The sequence below is a fragment of the Bidens hawaiensis genome, unplaced genomic scaffold (genome assembly GCF_021521415.1).
Source record: "Bidens hawaiensis isolate Kalapana, Puna unplaced genomic scaffold, B.hawaiensis_p1.1 tig00019071_1, whole genome shotgun sequence".
Lineage (NCBI taxonomy): Eukaryota > Viridiplantae > Streptophyta > Magnoliopsida > Asterales > Asteraceae > Bidens > Bidens hawaiensis.
The window spans coordinates 28,645-49,401 of NW_027492892.1; the positions used below are offsets into that span (position 1 = coordinate 28,645).

At 40.0% G+C, this 20,757-nt stretch overlaps 2 pseudogenes; one reads left to right on the forward strand and one right to left on the reverse strand.

Moving 5' to 3' along the window:
• The first annotated feature begins 9,735 nt into the window (after positions 1–9,735).
• LOC143557558 (phospholipase D alpha 4-like) lies at positions 9,736–13,520 on the forward strand (annotated as a pseudogene).
• Positions 13,521–14,158: 638 nt separating this feature from the next.
• LOC143557596 (R-linalool synthase QH1, chloroplastic-like) lies at positions 14,159–19,604 on the reverse strand (annotated as a pseudogene).
• Positions 19,605–20,757: the final 1,153 nt, after the last annotated feature.

The following is a 20,757-nucleotide window of genomic DNA, read 5'->3' on the forward strand; positions in this document are numbered from 1 at the left end:
CTGTACCCGCACTCGTCTTATAGTTACTTTACTTCCAAGGTATTCCTGGCTTCAATTCCCTGCGGGTGCTAAGTATGTGAAGGGTTTTGCCTTGACACTGTACTCGCACCCGTCTTATGGTTACTTGGTTGCCGAGGTATTCTTGGCTTCAATTCCCTGCAGGTGCCAAGTATGTGAAGGGTTTTGCCTTAACACTGTACTCGCACTTGTCTTATAGTTTCTTGGTTGCCAAGGTAAGGGGTATTTTCCTGCTTACTTTTGAATCTTTTTGAAATTCGAAGAGTTGGTGAAAGGATAAGAACAGTCCCAACTGTTGAAACGTCGTCCGACGGTTTCTTCTGACAGTGTCAGGACGTGCAGGAAGTTATGGCGATGTGACAGTATATGGTCATTCCAGGCGCTTTTTCAGGCGCGTGGGCGCGATTTTTCGGGCGCGTGGCCGCGAAATTAATGGCACGCGTCCTTTCAACAGCTGTTGCCAGCTTGCTCTTTGCCACGTGTCATAGTTTCATTGCACCTGCGATTTCTCTCTCTTCCGCATTAAATTCATCGCATTAATTGCGATGAGTATATAAAGGGGGAGAGGGTCCTTTGTAATCCACACTTTCACTTCTATCTTCTCCTTCTAAGCGATTTCCGGCGAATACTCACTATTCCGTCGAGCATTCTTCTGAAATCGTTGCTGTACCTTCAAAACATGTCTTCTACCCGTGATTTTGAGGCCACTGCCGAGGAGTCTGAGTTGTTCGTCGAGAACCCGACGTCGATGTCCGAAAAGGACGACAAGAGCACTGCTGGCGAGTGCCAGTGCGCTCTTCCTGCCGAGCTTTTTCAGTACATCGTCCGGAAGTTCATGCTCGAGTCGTTCGAGCCTGAGTTTCCGGAGCCACACCAGACGGTGTACGATGCCCCCAAGGGCAAAATAGGGGTGTATGCTGCATTCTTCGTTTATGGGAATCTCAGGTTCCCATTGACGAAGTTTGTATACCGTGTCTTGGAGAGGCACGGTGTGCATTTTTAGGAGGTACACCCGATGGCGATCGCCAAGATCCGCCACTTCGAGTGGGTGTGCCTCATTCTGGGTGTGGAGCCCCATGTTGACCGCCTGATGACCTTCTATTCTTGGAGGTGCATCCAGGGGTGGTATACCTTGGTCAATCGGATCAAGGGTCTGAAGATCTGCGCAACCGAGCGCAGTCTTCGGTCGTGGAAGCGGGAGTTTTTTTATATCTCCGCTCGCGTCGTCCCCCTTGCGATGACGTTTAAGAATGGGAGAGCATTCCCCGCCCTTCACGCCCTCAACTACCAGGAGGCGGAGTGGTTCGCCAAGATCTCCCGGGTCCAGACTCCGGTGTACCGCTTTGCGGAGTCTGGGATGGTGATGCTTGGGATGAGCCGGGTGTGGAAGGAGGCGTCACAGGTTCCCATCGTTCTCGAATACGGTTTGAACTCTGTCCCTTACGGTATGCTCTGTCTTCTTTGTTGATATAGGTTTTTCTTCTAACTGTTTCTTTTTTTTATTTCAGAGGGAAACGATTTGCAGTCTCTCCTGCAGCCGCGGGAGAGTGATGGTCCCGCTCGGATGGGTACTCGTGCTCTAGATGAGAACGAGTTGCCCATCCTTGAGCAGACGAGGGATCGGTTTGTGGATGTCTACCCGCCAGGCCACCCCATTCTGAGCGCCACGCGGCCAGGTAAGGAGTTATTCAACCATCGACCTCTCAATGCTGAAACCTCTGCTGGAATTCCTCTAATCTTGTCATCTTCTGATGAGGAATCCGCAGATGGTCCTCCGTTGGTGCGGAAAAAGAAGGCCACTGGCGCGAAGGGCAAGGCGAATGTTGCCTCCACCGCCGATCCGGTTGTCCGGTCTGACTCGGAAACCCAGAGCGAGGAGGCGGCGGGGAACCCTGGTGGTAGTGAGACCACTGTTCCGGAGGTTGAAACGCCTGTCACCTCCGGGCAGCCCAGTGTGACGACGGTGAGCGGCGTGAAGAGGCCGGCTCCATCGGGTTCGTCCCCGCCTGTCAGAACCTTTAGGCTCAAGAAAACCCGTAAGTATAATATTCCTTTACTTTTAACTGCATAGCTTTCCACCATTATACTTATATCTTCTTTGTGCAGGCGTGGATGCTACCGCATTCCAGGGTGGAGCGGGGAGGAGCACCTCCGGACCCATGACGGTAGGTTTGGTCAACCTACCTGAGGCGATGACCCAGGCGTCCGCGCCTGCTTCAGTTGTTAGTTCAGTTGCTCACCCGGTTGAGCCAACTGTTCCAACTGTGATGACATCTCCGCCGGCTGTCAGTGCCATATTTACTGATTCTTTCACTGAGCCGGCGGTGAATGTTACTGTGGATTCTTCCGCAGCCACGGCCGCAGTTGTGAGTTCACCTCTGGTGAGTTCACCTCCGCTGGTTTCTACCGCGGCGGCCTCCGTTATGCCTCCTCCGGCGCCGGCGACTACGTCCGGTCCTTCAGGTATGTCCGGGGTTGGGGCGTCAAGCCAATCTCTGCCTCCTTCCCATTTGCCTGACCTTTTGGATGGATATCCGTTAGGTTCGGGTGATGGGTTTGGCGGCTACAGGCCTGTCGTCGACCCTACAGGTTATTCTGGCCTTTATTTTATATATATATATATATATATATATTTATCATCTTTTTCTAACTGCTTTTTGCTTTTGCAGTGTCGGATTCCAATGAAGTGTATGTTCCACGATGGAACATCCGCCGAGGAACAACCCTTCGAACGTCTGTAGAATGCGTCGAATGGACCCGCCACGCCGCCCCCGCCGGTGCGCTGGGGGAAGCCATGTCCAGCTACCAGGAGGGTAGGCTGTCGAATGAATTGCGGATTCTCCTTGCCCGGATGCAGCCGCGCGTCGAGTTACTTTGTCGTGAAAACGACAAGTTAAAGACGGCGCGTAGCCTGGAAGTGGCTCAGGCGCGGGCCATCCGGGAGGAGAACAAGAGGCTTGCCGCAGTGGCTGCGGAAAAGGAGAAGGCTTTCCAGGCCCTTGAAGTTGAAGTTCAGGCCCGTCTCGAGGCCCGTTCCAAGGCTGCCAAGCTGTTAACGAACAGCTTCGGCTGGCTAAGGAAACTGCACGGAACGCAACTGAGAGGGCCACCAAGGCTGAAGCTGTTGCTGAGCCTCTACGCATTGAGAACGAGGAGCTTAAAGCCAAGCTAGAGAGGCTCCAGCAGGCTCATGATGCCTTGGCTATGGAAGACGCCAAGAAGCTCCAAGAGATCTTGGACCAGAGGGGCGTGCTTGACCACACCGAGCGGAAGCTAAAGGGCGTTGAAGAGGCTGCTGCTAAGGAAGTGTTGCTCGCCAACCTTAACAAAAGTGAAGCCGAAAGCGCCCGTAACCAAGCTCAAGCCGCCCTCCAGGAGGCTCTGGTTGCCAAGGAATGGCTTCTTCGAGAAGCGTTGTCTCAGGTATGCGTAATTTCATATCTTTACGCTTTTCTTTGTAAATAGAAAAGGTTTTGATACTTGTATTTTTTCTTGTAGGTTGTGCATCGAGTCTTCACGGACACATCATACGACGATGCCATGAGCGTAGCCCTCAACGCTTCTCATGAGGATGGGGAAAAGGCCGGCTTCCTGCTTGGTCTAGGGTTCGTTGAGAAAGGCATCCCGCCTTCCAACTTCCCTTTATATGATGTTGATACTGAAGCTGTATATGACCAAGCAGTGAATCAGTATGCCGCCTTCCCGCATCCGGTGGTGGAGAAGGTGAACGAAGTTGCTGCTGCTGATGATGGGCTAACCATTCTAAAGACCTTCCTTGAACCGCCACAGCCAACTGATGGTGCGGGTACAAGTGGGTTTGGAGGGAGTGGTCCTGAAGCTTGAACCTTAAGATCCCTTCCCACTGTTAGGATAGGTTTACACTGTATAGATTTATATTCATGTAGGCGGGTAGTTACCCGGCCATTCTTGTAATACTTGAATTATTATGAAATATAAATCTTTTTTCACTGGATGACTTGCTTTATAAACGTTATATGACTTGCTCATGCATACTTTAGTTTAAATTAGCAACTTTCCAAGTGTTTAGAATAAGTTAACCTTTGAACGTGGTAGATAATAGGTTGAAGTTTTGCTTCCTCCTTCGTGATTGTGCGGGTAAGACCGTCACTTGCACTTAGTAGGATGGCTAAACTTTACCTATTTCTGACCTGCGTGGAGGTTTTCCTCATCTTTTCGTTAGAAATTTTCTAAGTATTTAGAATAAGTTAACCTTTGAACGTGGTAGATAATAGGTTGAAGTTTTGCTTCCTCCTTCGTGATTGTGCGGGTAAAACCGTCACTTGCACTTGGTAGGATGGCTAAACTTCACCTATATCTGACCTGCGTGGAGGTTTTCCTCATCTTTTCGTTAGAAATTTTCTAAGGGTTTTGAATAGGTTAACCGTTCGACGCGTGGTTGTCAATAGGTTAGTTCGGTTTCTTCTATCATGATTTGTGCGGTTAGGACCGGCACTTTCATTTAGTGGGATCACCAAACTTTACCTATGACTGACCTGCGTGAAGGTTTGCCGTTTTTTGTGTTTATGCGGGTTTTGCCGCCGTCCACACGCAACGATTTCTTTACACTTATTTATGCGGTGAAAACCGGCATCAGTGTTTTGAATAAATTAACCGTTCGACGCGCGGTTGTCAATAGGTTAGTTCGGTTTCCTCTATCATGATTTGTGCGGTTAGGACCGGCACTTTCATTTAGTGGGATCACCAAACTTTACCTATGACTGACCTGCGTGAAGGTTTGCCGTTTTTTGTGTTTATGCGGGTTTTGCCGCCTTCCACAAGCAACGACTTCCCCACTTATGTATGCGGTGAAGACCGGCATATCAGTGTGGAAAGTTCATAAGTATAAATGTAAGATCATCAGCATCAATGTTCTAAGGAGAATCATTTCCATTAGAAGTGGCTCTGGGCCTTTTCTTTACAAGTTTGGAATTGATCTACATGCAAACTGTGTAATTGAGCTCCCTTCCATGTTGTTGGGATGGGAGTGCCATCGAGCCGATATGCACCTGGTTCGGGATCTCGTTGTTTACGCAGTATGTAGTCTCCAACATTGAAGCTGCAATTTTATTCGTGTTTTCCCCAACTGGGGTTCTACACGCATCAGCCTGCTCAGCGTTCGTTACGCCACGAGGTGCGCGAGCGTCCCATCTCTGACAAATGCTTCGACGATGTCCTTTACGTCTGTGCATTCTTCAGTGTTGTGGCCTTTTGTCCTGTGAAAGTCACAGTATTTGCTCCGATCAGCATTGTGACGATGTCGGATTATTGGAGCCTTTGGCCATGGGAGCTTCTCAGTGGCGAATATCTCGGTGACGCTTTTAGTGAGTGGCGTCCATCTGGAGTTCTGGTTCGACTGTACGTTATCCCCTCCGCCTAACCGATGTTGCAAGCCGGATGAGGTGTCAAAGTTTACCCTTGACTGCCAAATGCCTAGCTTCCGCTTTTTGTTTAGTCGGGCGGTAAGGACGTTGTCTTCTCTTGTTTTCTGGGTGTAGAGGTTTGTGCTCTGGGGGAGATCTCTACCCAGTTGCTTCTCCGTTTCCGCAAAGCGTTTAGCTGCTGTCATGATGGCATCCCATGTGGATGGCATGCCATCTCTACCCGTTAAGGTGCGGATGAGCTCTGGGTCTTTCGCGCCCTGGATGAAAGCAGCGCGAACAAGATCTTCGCTAATATTACCCAGACTTAGCTTCTTTGAGTTGAAGCGAGTGATGAAGTCTGGCAAAGATTCATCTTCCTCTCGAATGCAATTGAGGATTGTCCATTGCTCTTCGGTATACTTTCTTTGTTGGCTGAAGTGTTGGCTAAACTTCTGTTGGAAGTCTGCCCAATCGTAGATGTGGTTGACCGGTAGACGATCGAACCACGCTCTAGCTGGCCCAACAAGCGTCATTTGGAACATGTAACACCACGTAGGTTCCGTCAAATTACTGACGGTTGCCCCCGCTATGAATCTGTTCAAATGATCGTCTGGATCAGATATACCATCGTAAGTGCCGATGTTGGACATCTGTTTGGCACTTTTCGGGGCGATTGCTTCCGCAATGTCCCTTGCAAATTTGGACGTTCCCGCATTTGCCGCAGTTGATCTAAATGCTTTTGAGAAGTCACGTTGGTTTCCACCCGCGTTTTTTGGTTTGAAGGTTTCTTCAAAATGCCTTCTCGGTTGGGAGTCCGTTTCCTTACGCTTCCCTTTCGTCCTATGACGAGGGTTTGCGTCACTATCGGATTCCTCCGAATCATCGTCTAAGTACTCTCCGAATTCCTCAAGCTGTTGGAGTGAACGTAAGCGTTCATCCAACTCAGCTTGGAATTCTTTTTGACGTGCTTCCGCCCACGCTTTAACTTCATCGAGTGTTTGGCGGGGGAGCCTCGTTCGTTGTCTCTCTAACTGGGTATCGGTGAATCCCAGTGAGCGATTATTTACTGCACTTGCCCCAGCTTGGGTAACCGGGGTAGTGTTCGTAAAAACTGTGTAGTCGCCGGTATTCCCCCCAGTAGCTGGGGTTGTGGTTACCGGAGTTTCTTTAACCATCTTTCCAGAAGTTTTGAGAAAACTGAAAAGGATTAAGTTCTAGCTTTTATGCACGGATGGCGCCAATGAAGAAACACTAATCTACCCCGGGCAGATTACGGATAATCTGGGGGTTAAATAGATGTTTCCCACGAGGGGTTAGATCCGGCAAAGATGGTTCTTCTGATAACCTGCAAAACAGACACCGTGAGCTCGTCACTGAGAAGGGGGGGGGGTACCTCCTTGTGACCACCCTCCGGCGTGAGAATCAGACTAGATTGCTCTTGAATATAAGTGTATATTAAGAGAATGACTAGAGCAGATATCAGGTATAAGATATGATATAAGATATAAGATAAGATGATACCATTCCAAGGTGTTGGAGTATTTATAGCCGAAGGTAGGTTTCCAAGAAGGTACAGCCGGCTGAATAGTGTTCCTGTTCTGCCAACTGTGGGCTACGCACATGCCATGCTGGTAGTTGGTGGGTAGGCAGCGGCTGATAGTGACCAGGCCGGCTGTGTACTATTCCTGTTCCACCAACTGCAGGCTATGCACGTCCTCCGACAGGTTGGTGAGTAGGCAGCGGCTAATAGTGACATACAGTACAAGAGCGTGCTGCTCGTCATACTGTTGTCAGTGAGCTGTCGTATCTTTGGTCAGATCTTTTGTCCATACCTCGTCAGGTACAGTACAAAAGATCCTCCCGTATCGTACGGACTGGCTCATTTGGGCGGGTGTATTCCCGACTTTGCTCATTCCTTCTTTAGGTGACATTACTGAATTATTATGAGAGCTAAGTGCCTTGTGCGTGTAGCTTTGCTGCGCAGGTAGCCTTCCCTGATGGCTTGTATCCGCAGCTGCGGGAACAGGCAGAGTACACCATTGGGAGGCTTTTCCTGCGGGAACAGCTTGCGTACTGCGCGTAAGGACGTCACGTCTCTGAGCATGGTGGGTCCTGCGGATCCAGTTGGTCTCTGCGCAGACGTCCCTTTAAGTTAAGTCTTGCGGGTTCAACCGCGCAGACGTCCCTTAAGGAGTCTTGCGGGTTTAACTGCGCAGACGTCCCTTTTCAAGGTGAGTCTTGCGGGTCCAACTGGGCTCTGCTGGGACCTACCTCTTCACGAACTTAATAAAAAATTGCACGTACAAATTCTAACTTTCATCTGTTTGACATTTTTAATCCAACACTTTGAACCCGTAACAAATTTGATGATAAATCTATTTGCATTCTCAAACTTTTAAAAATACACAGATTTCTCATTTTTACCCGTAACAAATTTTGATCCTAATTATAGTTAACTTGTATCAAACAATTTATTTACTAACTTTTGACCATAAAAATCAAATTTAAGTTCCACAAAAATCCCGAAACAATCCTAGATAAAAATACTAAGAAATAAAATATGATAAACCTTGTTATGTCTGAAAGTGATTGGTATATACTATCTTTACGTTTTAACATATATATAGTTTACTAAATTAACCGAAAAATAATTGAATAGATTTAAAGCATAGATTTATAATTTATAAATTTATATGACAATTTATAATAATAATAGATAAATTGATTGATTTAAAAAAAATGGATCAACTTTTAAGCATATATTTATAATTTAATGATTAAAAAATAACTTTGTAAAATGAAAGAATATTTGAGTTTTATTTTTCTTTACAATCTCCCACAATATACATAGCACAATATATTAATCATAACATTTAAAATTATATGATTTTTCAATCTTTGACAAACATGGTTTATTGTTGATTTTTGGATTCACCAAGTATTTTGGAATATATAGTAAAAGAATATTTTAATATTTATTTTTATAAAAATATAAATATAAATAGAGTATAAAAGGAAAGTGAATAATTATTAATCTATTACATATATTAGGATTAATTAAGTTAGTTTTGGAGGGAAAAGAATGGTAAGAATTAATCAAAACATGACAAGTGTCCACAATTATTTTACTTTATTAGAATAGGCAGATAACAATCGAGAGACGACATGAAATAGAAATTCAGACACATTACTTTCACAACCAACAAGGGGACCGAAATTATTGAAAAAACTATGTATTTGGGAAAAAGTTATGTGACTATGTCAACAATTGGATCAAAAAATTGGGTTATCTTTGGCCCACTAGAACTTTTAACATTTACAAAGTTAAAAAGGACCAATAAAAAACAGTTAAACATCACAACATTTACATTTTAGGGCATGACAAGTAGAGGTGCATAGACCGGCTATATTTAGGAACTGGTTTTGGGTATAGTCAGCAAAATTCAAAATCCAGTCGGGTAGGAACCGGTTCCGGGTATGGTCGGGTATTTGACCGGGTTTTCCGAGGGGGGGGGGGTTCGGGTTTCGGGTAGGGATGGGTCGGGTTTTGACCGGGTCTTGGTGGAACCGGTTCCAGCGGGTCCGGGTCAATTCCGGTTCCGGGGAGAAACCCAAAGCCCGGTCACCCGTGGGTATTGTAGAGTCGGGTCCGGTTTAGGAACTGCCAGGTCGAGTCCGAAACTAGTTTTTTTTTTTCACCTCTAATGACAAGTTGACAACCAACCAAATTAGTCATTAGCAATTCCATTATGTTACATCAAACTTCATTATCTTGGCGTATGACTATTTTGGATATACCTAGGATAGAAAATGCCACGTTTAAACTATTTATATACATTAATAGATTATAAAATAACAAAACTGTGCAAATAATCCCTTACGGGACAAGAAATAGCCAAACCATTATATTAGAAATTGACAGGTATGTTGTCAAAATCACAAATTAATATGAAAATAAATAAATATATAGGAGATATTGCAACTTGCAAGCACAATAACATTTATTTTTCATTCTTACAAAAATTTAAAATATAAATACAATGGTTACTATATTACTTTAATTGTTCGTTTATGCATACAACCTATACATTTATATAAATAAATCATTGATCTAAGATAAATAAGCAAGATAAATAAACTGAAGAACATGTACTTGAAGAAAAAGCAAACAATGTAGGCTTAAAGGTTGCCTCTAAGTTTCAAACTGTAGACTTTATAAGTTTTCAAAAACTGTAGCTCCACTCAAAATGCAATATTTGCTTTCATATATTCATTACCTCTTTTCTATAACATTAGTTTCATTGTATATAACTCAAATATATATGCTACACAAACAATGCAGGGAAAACCAATGTTTTTTCATGGAACACTTGAAGCTACAATCTTTCACGCCACGCCTTATTCACCACCGTTTCTACTCAATGTACGTATTGCATTTCAAAATCTGCCTCATATTCATTACTGATTATTGGTTTATTATGTTTTTTAATTTTTATGACTCGTATACTTGTGAATGAGTAGATTCGTATTATAACTGATCTCCATAGGGTGATATTGAATAACATTAGTTTAATAACTAAATAGATTAAAATCGCAAAAAATTATAACCGTAATTCATAAAACCTCCTAAATCATTTTATTTAAAAATTCAGATTACTAATGAAATAACAAAAAATTTATAACTCCGTTTGACACAAAAATTAATAACTTGACCTAAGGGAGACAATTTTTGACACAATCCGTACATGACATAAAAATAATTCAGGTTTTTTGTTGGTATATCGAATCTGTTTAAAAAACTAGTCGGGTTGGGGTTGACTTGTTCGTTTAACCCATTCTTTTACACCCCACCAACTAGATTAACACGTTTACAGTTATCACCAGCCAACCCGTTTAACACGTTTTAGGTAAATGGGTTAAATGGGTCGTGTTTGGATTACACAACTTTAAGTGTGCCCATTAGAGTTGACCTGTTTGACACGAATAATAATATGTGAGGTGTTTGGTTTGAACAATTCAACTAGTTTGACCCGATACTGATCAGTGTTTAGCTTTTACAGTGCATAAATCCAACTGGAGCGCCAGCATATGTTACCATCAAAATAGACCACGAAAAGATAGCATCAACAAGTCACGAAAGTGACCGTGTTTGGAACCAAACATTACGTGTTCTATGCGCTCATCACGTAAACGCAACAATAACAATAACCCTCAAGACAAAATGTGCAATCCTCGGGAAAGTCAACATCCAAGCACTTCAGTTGTTAGAAAAGTCAAACCTGATTGATGGTTTGTTACCAGTGTGCATGGGAAATGGGAAGCCACATCCACAAGTGAAGATTAGACTCATGTTATGGTTCAAACCGGCACAACTTGAACAAAACTGGCGGAAAATTATAAATAATAACCGATATAATGGGCCGAGGATGCTACATTTCCACAAAGGAGTAACTGCAGTGTTACATTGTATCAAGATTCTCATCACTGTCTTATGTTTCAACCGCCGGTTGATGCTTGCGGGTCACCTAGAAACCTTTGGGAGGATGTTTTTGTAGCCATTGAAGGTGCCAAACATTTTATTTATATTGCAGGATGGTCTTTCAATCCTCACCTCATTCTGGTAAATAAATGAAAATCTTGTCAAAACTATATTAGTGTAAATATGTAGTTTGGAAGATTTGGGGGGGGGGGGGGGGTGGTCCGATTTTCATACAGGCCGGGTTAAGTTGCCTTGCAAATATGTCAATTTTGAATATGCTAATTTTGTTCACTAAAAATTAAATCTTCTTGCAAATATATATAAACTTTTATGCATTAGAAAGACCTTCTGTGAGTTTCAAACCATTTGATTTGACCCCATATGACACATCTAGAACCATCAAAGTTTTGAACTTTTTATGTGTAAACGAGTTGTGTCACTTGTGAGCTACTTGTGATCGGCTCGCTAAAAGGTTGAACGGTGGCGCTTAAACGAGCTCGAGCCTGTAACGCGGCTCGTTTAATAAATGAGTTAATACCTGACAAAACAAGTGGGTCTCGTCAGGCTGATTATAAAAAAGGGTTATTTGGGTCGGGTCAAAAAAGGTTGATTTAAAAAATGGTTATTTTGAAAAAGTAAAGAGTGTTTATTCTTTTTCAAAATAACCATTTTGAGCCAAAATAAGTCAAATTATGATAATAATAATAATAATATATCTAATGTTATACATAAATCATAGGTATAAAATTTTATAAGTAAAATAATTGAATGATTAAGAAAACAATAAATCAACCAAACTCAAGTCTGAAACACTACTCACGGAGCCGAACTTGAGCTTCAGAAATACAGCTAAAAACGAGCAGCACTCGAGCTCTTTTCAGAACGAGGCGAGCTCGGGCTTGGCTTCTTTGCACCCTTACCGTAACACGACTAACCTGTAAATTAAATACCACAGGTGAGGGATTTGGAGACAAAAATCCCACATGCAAGAGGAGTAAAGCTAGGTGACTTACTAAAAAGAAAAGCAGAAGAAGGTGTAGCAGTAAGAATCATGATCTGGGATGATGAAACTTCACTACCAATCATCAAAAACAAAGGCGTAATGGGAACCAACGACGAAAACGCCCTCGCCTTCTTCAAAACAACAAAAGTAGTCTGCAAATTATGCCCAAGATTATCCCACAACCTCCCAACAATATTCACACACCACCAAAAAACCATCACAGTCGACACACGCGCACACTTGTCGTCAACCAAACGAGAAGTCACTAGCTTCATCGGTGGCATAGATTTATGCAACGGTCGATATGATACCGAACAACACTCCCTTTTCAAAACTCTTGTTAATGAATCACATGCAAATGACTTTTACCAAACAAGTATACCCGGGGCCAGTTTAAAAAAAGGTGGGCCCCGGGAACCCTGGCACGATGCACATGCATGTGTAAGGGGAGAAGCTGCATGGGATATAATGCAGAACTTTGAGCAACGATGGGTAAACAATTCGACCCATCGATACTCATTCCCGTTAACAAAATAACGGATCTTGAACATGACTACTCGGTTAACTCAACCGAAAGAAACTGGAATGTTCAAGTTTTTAGGTCAATAGACCACGTGTCAGCTTCGTTCAACGGTAAAGTTCCCTTTACCGTTGAACGAAGCATACACGAAGCGTATGTAGAGGCAATCAGGAGGGCTGAGAGGTTTATATACATCGAAAACCAGTATTTTATCGGGGGATGTCATTTATGGGAAAATGACAAACATTCAGGATGCGGGAACTTGATCCCTATTGAGATTGCACTTAAGATAGTGAGTAAAATCAAAGCGAAAGAGCGGTTTGCAGTGTATGTTCTGATACCAATGTGGCCCGAAGGCGGGCCCGAGAGTGAATCAGTGCAGGATATACTGCATTGGACAAGGGAAACTATGAAGATGATGTATGGTTTGATAGGAAAAGCTATGAAAGATAGTGGTGAAAATTGGCATCCAAAAGATTATTTGAATTTTTTCTGTCTTGCTAACCGCGAAGACGAAAACCGAGGCGAGTATATCCCGATGTACCCGCCTCATCATGGTACACAATATTGGAATGTTCAACAACATAGGAGATTCATGATTTATGTACATTCTAAACTCATAATTGGTAATCAACTAATCATCCATAAAACTTTTTTTTTAAAATAATTTTATGAATTTTTTTCATAATCTAAATGTTGATTAATTTTGCAGTAGATGATATTTACATGATAATAGGATCAGCCAACATAAACCAGCGGTCAATGGATGGTCAACGAGGCACGGAGATTGCACTAGGATGCTACCAACAGACAAATAAAGGAGATATTTATGGTTACCGTATGTCTTTATGGTACGAACATATTGGACGGACAGAAGGTGTTTTCGAACATCCCGAGAGTTTGGAATGTGTGGTGATGATGAGTCAGTTTGGGGAGCTGATGTGGCAGATTTATTCGGGTGACGAGGTTATAGATATGGAAGGTGTGCATCTTGTTGGTTATCCTGTTAATGTAACGCGAGAGGGGAAGGTTGAGGACCGGTTGGATCACTTCCCGGACACAAAAGCGCAAATAAAGGGAAAACGATCGAAAGTTTTACCACCGATCTTTACTACATAAGCATACAGATATGGCAGCAAATTGAGCAACTCATGAACATGTGTTCAGATGATTGAAACTACTTGTAATGCCCTTAGTTTATAACAATAACAATTTAATTTGATTCTAAACATTTAAAATATGTTGTACATTCATTACTTACATGCTAATTAATACCTGTCTCCCTGTTGTAATTGGATCATTTTATTTGTCAATAATAATTAAAATGTTTTGTAAAAAAAAAAAATTAATACTAAAAAGATTTATTGTTTGGGTCAAAAGCAGTGTGAGTTAACCTGTACGAAAAAATCACCCGATTTTTACCCGTTACCCGGCATGCATAGTAAATTTTGGATCTTAACTATTTGGGAGCTTCAAATATAGATTAACCTTGCTGTTCCCAAACCATCAGTAAATGTATTTCCAGCCTCTAGAATCGCGTTTATCTGCAGCACAACATACAGAGAACAAAATTTTTTTCGTTTCAACCATTTTGAATGAAACTTTATTAATAATCTAGTTGATAGGAAACATCCGGAACTAACATTCAACATAGCCGTTGCTACTTCTTGGAAACTAAAAATATGGATTCAATTCAATGTGATCTTATTTTACAAATAAGTCCACGTCCAACAAATACTACACATATATATTCCTGGCTAGTTCGCGCCCTGCACTGGATTGAACAATAGTGATAACACATGAGACTCAGTAATGTATGGATGGCCATGCCCATCTCCATCATTGTACATGAATTGTGTCATCCTAGGTATGTTTGTAGCACAATCCATAAACTCCTTTGAAAACTCAGAATAACCACAAGCTCGTTCTTTGTTAAGCTTCTTCCACGTCGCTTCGATCAAACCTTTGATGTACACTCTAGCTTCTTCTTCGGTTGCACCGGTGTCATTCATGTAACACTGGATTGATTTTGGAATATCTCCCCTTGCAATTTCCTCCTTCAAGTAGCAAGACAGACAATGTTCAAGCGACAGTGTTATAGGTTTTTATGATCATATATATTAAAAGGACATACCGACGATGTCCCCAAGTCATTAGCAAGCCGGAAGATTGTTGATGAGTAGCGAATTATATTCTCAGCTCTTTCCATGCTTCTCAGCATTTCTTCACTTGAACTAAACGGTGCTAAACAATTAACAGTCATGAGCATTATAGGACCCCCGATCGATACATAAACATTGTCCAAATACTTCTGGAGTGTTGGTTTATGTCCACCGTGGTACCAACATGCTTCTACCATGTATGTCTTGATATAGTCTGCCCACTGCATGATAATTAAATCTGAATGTCATTGGAAAAATAATTATGTTGAAGCAATATCACATAGATATTGAAACAAGAGGATTTCATAGTTACTTACTCCTTTCTTAAGATATGGAAGTGCCAGGAATCCTGTCTCGGTAAGTATGTTATATGAAATCTCATTTATGGTATTGTAGAATCCCAAAAATGCTATCTTCATATAATCTGGAAGGTCTTTCATTGCATTCACATCCCATCTACAAATCAGAAACAATTCAAGACACCATACGCAACATGTCCCTCTAAATATAACCCGGTTAATTTGCAAACAGATAGAACCCATAAACAAGCTTAGCTTGCGGGCTGATAAAATGTGTAATTCGTGCACCAGAAATTAAGGGTGTACTAGTTTTAACCTGTCAACGACATCAGTAAACCGTTCAAGTTCGTCCAAAGTACCATAGACATCGTAGACATCATCGATGGATGTAATGAGGGAGTTAACCATTGTAAGTATTCTCCTTCCAAGACTAAACTTTGGGTGGTAACTAAAGCCAAGAGACCACATAAAATGCTCCACCATTCGGTCTCGAGCAAAGCTCAATTTCTCATCCCATCTTGTATTGTTCCACCACCTACACACATGCATGTATCATTTGCACACCTGAATTTAGATTTAAGTAGAATATATAAAGCATAATGAATGATACCGTGATGTGTGCTTTAGATCTTCAAGGTGGATAGCTTGGCTCATATCAAAATAAAGTTTTGCAAGCTCGGTCACAATGGAAATCGACCCGCTTCGTTTTTCATATAATTCAATGTACCATTTTGCCTCAACTCTCGGGACTCTCCAATGCAATGGAAACTCCAAAGCATGGCTTACTAATCACGATAAACCGCCGTTAATATTTCCCAGATTTTCTTTCGGAAATTTGGTTGCCAACTCTTTACCCTCGTCTAAAATGCTTTCATTCTCAAAACAAAGATAAGAAGCCTCATACAAGTTAAGTACGGTCACCATATCCTCTGTTAGGCGTGGCTTAGCATTTTGAATGGTGTCCTTGAAGTTGCTAAGAATCTCTACATTTTAACAGTTAAAAACCATCATGTTATCTTTTGTTGAAAAAATAACTGAAAGTTTTAAACATCATATAGTATGTTTCCATGTAGACAGCTGTTTGCAACAATAAGTGTTTGTAGGGGTGCAAATGAGCCGAGCCGCTCCTGAGCTACTCGAGATCGGCTCGTGAAAAAGCTTGATTGAGCCAAGCTTAATCGAGCCCGAGTAGGAGCTCAAGCCTAAATGTAATCTCGTTAAACAAGCGAGCCTGAGCCCGAGCTTCACCTATCGATCTCGAGCCGGCTCGCGAGCTTAAACGAGTATGTCATTTATATAATTTTTTAATATATATATTTAATAATTATTAGTTAACAATGTTATAAAAAATAACTATATAATAATAATATATACTATTTTATACATAAAATTATAACTGAAAGAAAGATATATAAAAATAATTATAAATATTTAAAAATTAATTAAAAAATTGTAAACGAGTTGACTCAAGCCGAGCCGAGCTTTGAAAATAGAGCTCGAAACAAGCCGAGCTCGAGCTCCGTGTAAGTTAAACGAGCCGGGCTTGGTCTCGGCTCGTTTGCATCCCTAAGTGTTTGCCATACTCATGAATGTGAAATAAGACAGCATACACTAAAGTTTTTATACCGACAAAAAGTATAAATGATATACATATGTACATACAAAACAAACACATGTGGTCCAACTACATAATGAAAATTCACTGAAATGGACAGTTAATCAGAATTATGAAAATAAATGTTAACGTTTGATTTTTCACTACACATAATAAATAAAAGTGTAACTCCTTCCATCTTGTACCTTGAGGAACTTGATAACCATGTTGTCTCAGTAGTCTAAATCCAAGTGCTTTAAGGTTCAAACTCAGGCCATCCCACTCGGGTTTGAGTTTGATAATAAGTGGAGTAAATCGATTCCAATGCATCTCTTATCTCATCCTCAAAATGATAACTGATTCCGAGTCTTTGCAAATCATCAATCAGCTCCAGAGCTCTCGAAACATCTCCAACTTGGCGTCTGATTAACATCTTGACCGTGTCCTTTAACGCATTCGCTCGTGCGATATAACTTTCACCCTGCATGTGTGTTTACGAGTCAGCTTTTGAGCATACACGCATGATCAAAACAAGTTATATTATTAATTATTTGGAAAATTAATAACAGTCGTCGTCGTACTTACAGTGTAACTACAAGAGAGTGACTGAATGCGATCAAATGACCATAATGTGGGGTCATAGTTTGCAGATCGTCTAACAATGGGTGGTTCGACCGCTATTGTTGGCGATTGTGACAAATGCGGCTTGTGAACGTTAGGACCGCTTCTTACGACTGTACAACTTTTAAAACCTGGGATAGGAAAGGCGAGCAAGCACATGGAAGCCATTGAAATTGAAGGAGAATGTAACAAGTTGTGGTGAGGTTTACTTAAGTTATCATCATCAGTGATTGTCCTTATATAGGCACACTTGACTGACTCTTAAAATAAATTCTAATTCTATTTCTGGTGGCAGTTAGTTATTAATGTTGTTAACTCTATTAAAGAAGTAAAAGTTAAGTGGTCAGGTTGCAGGTGGTTGGATGTGGTCTAGGGATCTGCTTAGTGCTTACCATGCATTGGTTGCATGTGGTCTTGGGAGTGTGTCAGTCTGAAATATGCATGTTTGCCATTAAACTGTTGCATATCCACACAAAAATATTGCATTCACTTCCTAAAGTCACTACACTCCATGACCTTAAGCGAAAGTGATTGTCTCTCTGTTCTCATGTGTAATCTCTGCGCTACTTTAGTCATTCTCCACAACTCTTTTCACTATCTACCTTTAATGTACATTCACAACTCAACTGTTGTAAATATTCACTAATATATGTTTATAACTTCATATATATATCCACTACTATTAAAACGCATGAGTGATCTTTTAGACACCAATATATACTTCTTACAATGAAAAAGAAATTAATTATTATAGAGAGTACAAGGATTTATACCTCGTCATCTTCATCTTCTTGGGCTTCACTCTTATTTTTGAAACGTTTATCTTTTTTATGTCAGTCTTTTTAGACTTCACATAGTCATCAGTCTCCAACAGCTTGTAAGTCCTCTGCTTTTGGGCTAGCATTGCTGCAGGCTCTTCTTGTTGCCAGTAAATCTATTATACAAAAATAACAATTATACTGTCAAAACTCAAGAAGAATGGTAACACTAACATGCCATTTGAATAATACATTAAAACAGAAACGTTTGATCGGAAATCTTGTGTTCAAGTGTTCAACCTTCGTGAAAAGTTCTTTAGCAGACGTCCCTTGTTTAAAGGATGACACCACCATGTCTTTAAGATTATTAAATACATCAGAAGATGATGAAGATTTCTTATCTGAAATAGGATTGTTTTTTTTTCTTTTTTCTAGTAACAAATATCCATCAAAATCATGATAAAACAATATGGCATGAGAAGTTAATAAGCAATACATGTACATAATCAGGTTCAAAGATAAGTTAACTAAAGTAATCTCGTGTATGTATTGGACGACAGTTCAAACGATTGTGCATACCACAACAAAGAGATCAAGTTATGTGGCACCGAAGTCTTCAAGCCAGTAAATCATATCATGACAGACAGGGACCTAATAATCTGAAATTCTCAAATAAATTACATTCACTCACGGCATTAAATAGACAACAAGGAAATAAGGACTAAACATCAATACTGCAGGATTTAAGCTAGTAGAAAGGAAATAAGCCCAAAGCACCTAAAAACAAAAACACATACCATATTACTCAAAAAGTTAACATAATAAAATGAGGTACACCTAACTAAATTTATATTAATAATGGTGCCAAAAGCTAATGGCAATGCACGTATAGTGTAGACAACAGCATCTTCAGTTAGAAAAACAAATAACAAACGCCTATACTATGTAAACGCGTAGCTTAAATACACAACCACAATAGTAAAGCAACATATTCAAGGCCAAAATGAATGCGTTTAAAACCGATGCTTCAACAACTACGAAAGCAAGTGACATTTCATCGAACACATGGTGTGCACTCGAAAAAACACTGCCTAATTTCAACAACTTAAATTTCTTCATCAGTATACAATACATCCTAAAAGCCTAATATGAAAAGTCAGAGATAAATAAGAATATGAAAACACATACCTGAGAGCCTGAGATTGAATTAAGTCTCAGCATCCCCCACCAGACCACCGGCGAACGATGGTGCAGTCGTCGTTCGTTCTGTTTGTCACAAGCAAATGTTAACCTACAATAAACAAACGATATATAGGGAGCAAACAAATTCGAAACAAGTGATCAAAATTAAAAACAAAAGTTTGAAATTAGAACCTGGAGATTTGATGGGGCGTTCAACAATCAACAGTTCAGTTCATGAGAATGGGGGAACTTATTGTTAACCGATAATATCTTATATTATTGGAATTGTATTTTTGTGTAATTATCATGTGCTTAAAATAGGATAGGATAGGATAGTTTGTTGCCTCTTTTACCTCTTGACTTTGTATTATTTAAGGAGTCTTTTATGGTAAATAGAAATCATCAGATATTGTTTCTCTCACACTTATTACTACTACTAATAATAATTTTAATTTTGTTAGTTGAATTGGTGTTTTATGAATTCAGTTGGTTTCAATTTCGTACATTATTGTATCAGAATTAAAACAAAAAATTATAAAAATTGAGGTGGACTAATGAAGTGTTGTCGGTGGGTAAAACCTGACCATTGTCAATTCTGGACATTGAGGCAATGAATATACGCATATTCAACCGATTTCGGTCAAATACGTTACGGTACCGAAACCAAAACAAAAATAAAGTGGCATTCGGTTGATTTTTATTACGTTCATTACGAACCATAACATTATAAAATAGTTAAAAAATGGTTTTTTATACGAAAACAAAAATAAGTTTAAAGAATCTATTTTTAAGGAACATATTTACTTATTTTTTTACATTATAAAATAGTTTTTTAAAATAACAAAAAAAATATGTAAAACAAAACATTATAAAAACGTTTTTTTCTTATTTAAACAGAAAAAGACGTTTTTTTTTTCCCTAAAAGTGTTGTAATTTTTAGAGTTTTTTTTTAATTAATTTTTAGAGAGAGCTTAATTTTGTCAAAAGAAATTTTGAATTGTTTATTAATACATAAAAATGATTAAATAACATATCACTTGATTAACAAGTTTGGTTCTTTTCTCATATGATATTAGTCTCATCCACCCGAACATAACAAAAAAAAATTCAAATGATTTTTGTTTGCCGGGCAGAAGGCATATGTTAAGATAAAAATATACAAAATAAAATTATCACTTATATATAGACGTTATATCATTATATCTTAAAATACATTTTATGATGCATCTAATAACAAATATTATTATCAGGATCAAGAACAATAAACACAAAACGAGAGAAAAACAACAAAGAAATAAAAAACTTTATAGTTTTTAATTTAATATTTTTGAGGGAGACTAAAATGAAAAAAAAATGTTACAAGAGTAATATGTAAAATAAATGATAAGGAAATGAATTTTATGAAAGGAGATCTAACAAATAAATGAGGATGGTATGTTTATCCTAACCCAAAAAGATGTAGCTTAGCATTATAACTTATTATGTATCTAATTATCAATAAGAAATTGTTGTTGACCTCTCGTGTATTCTGATTTTTAATATCTGAAAATCAATGTCATCTTGATCATAGTTTATCTATATCAGCATTCCAAAACTTCAAGTTGGACCGTTGACTTCCAAAAATACTAAATTCCTAGTTGTTGATTACCTGTTGGAATAATCCCATGCGAGTATATTCTATTGCCCACTATTTGTGTTTATGGTAACAACGATATAGAGATATACCTATATATAATTTAT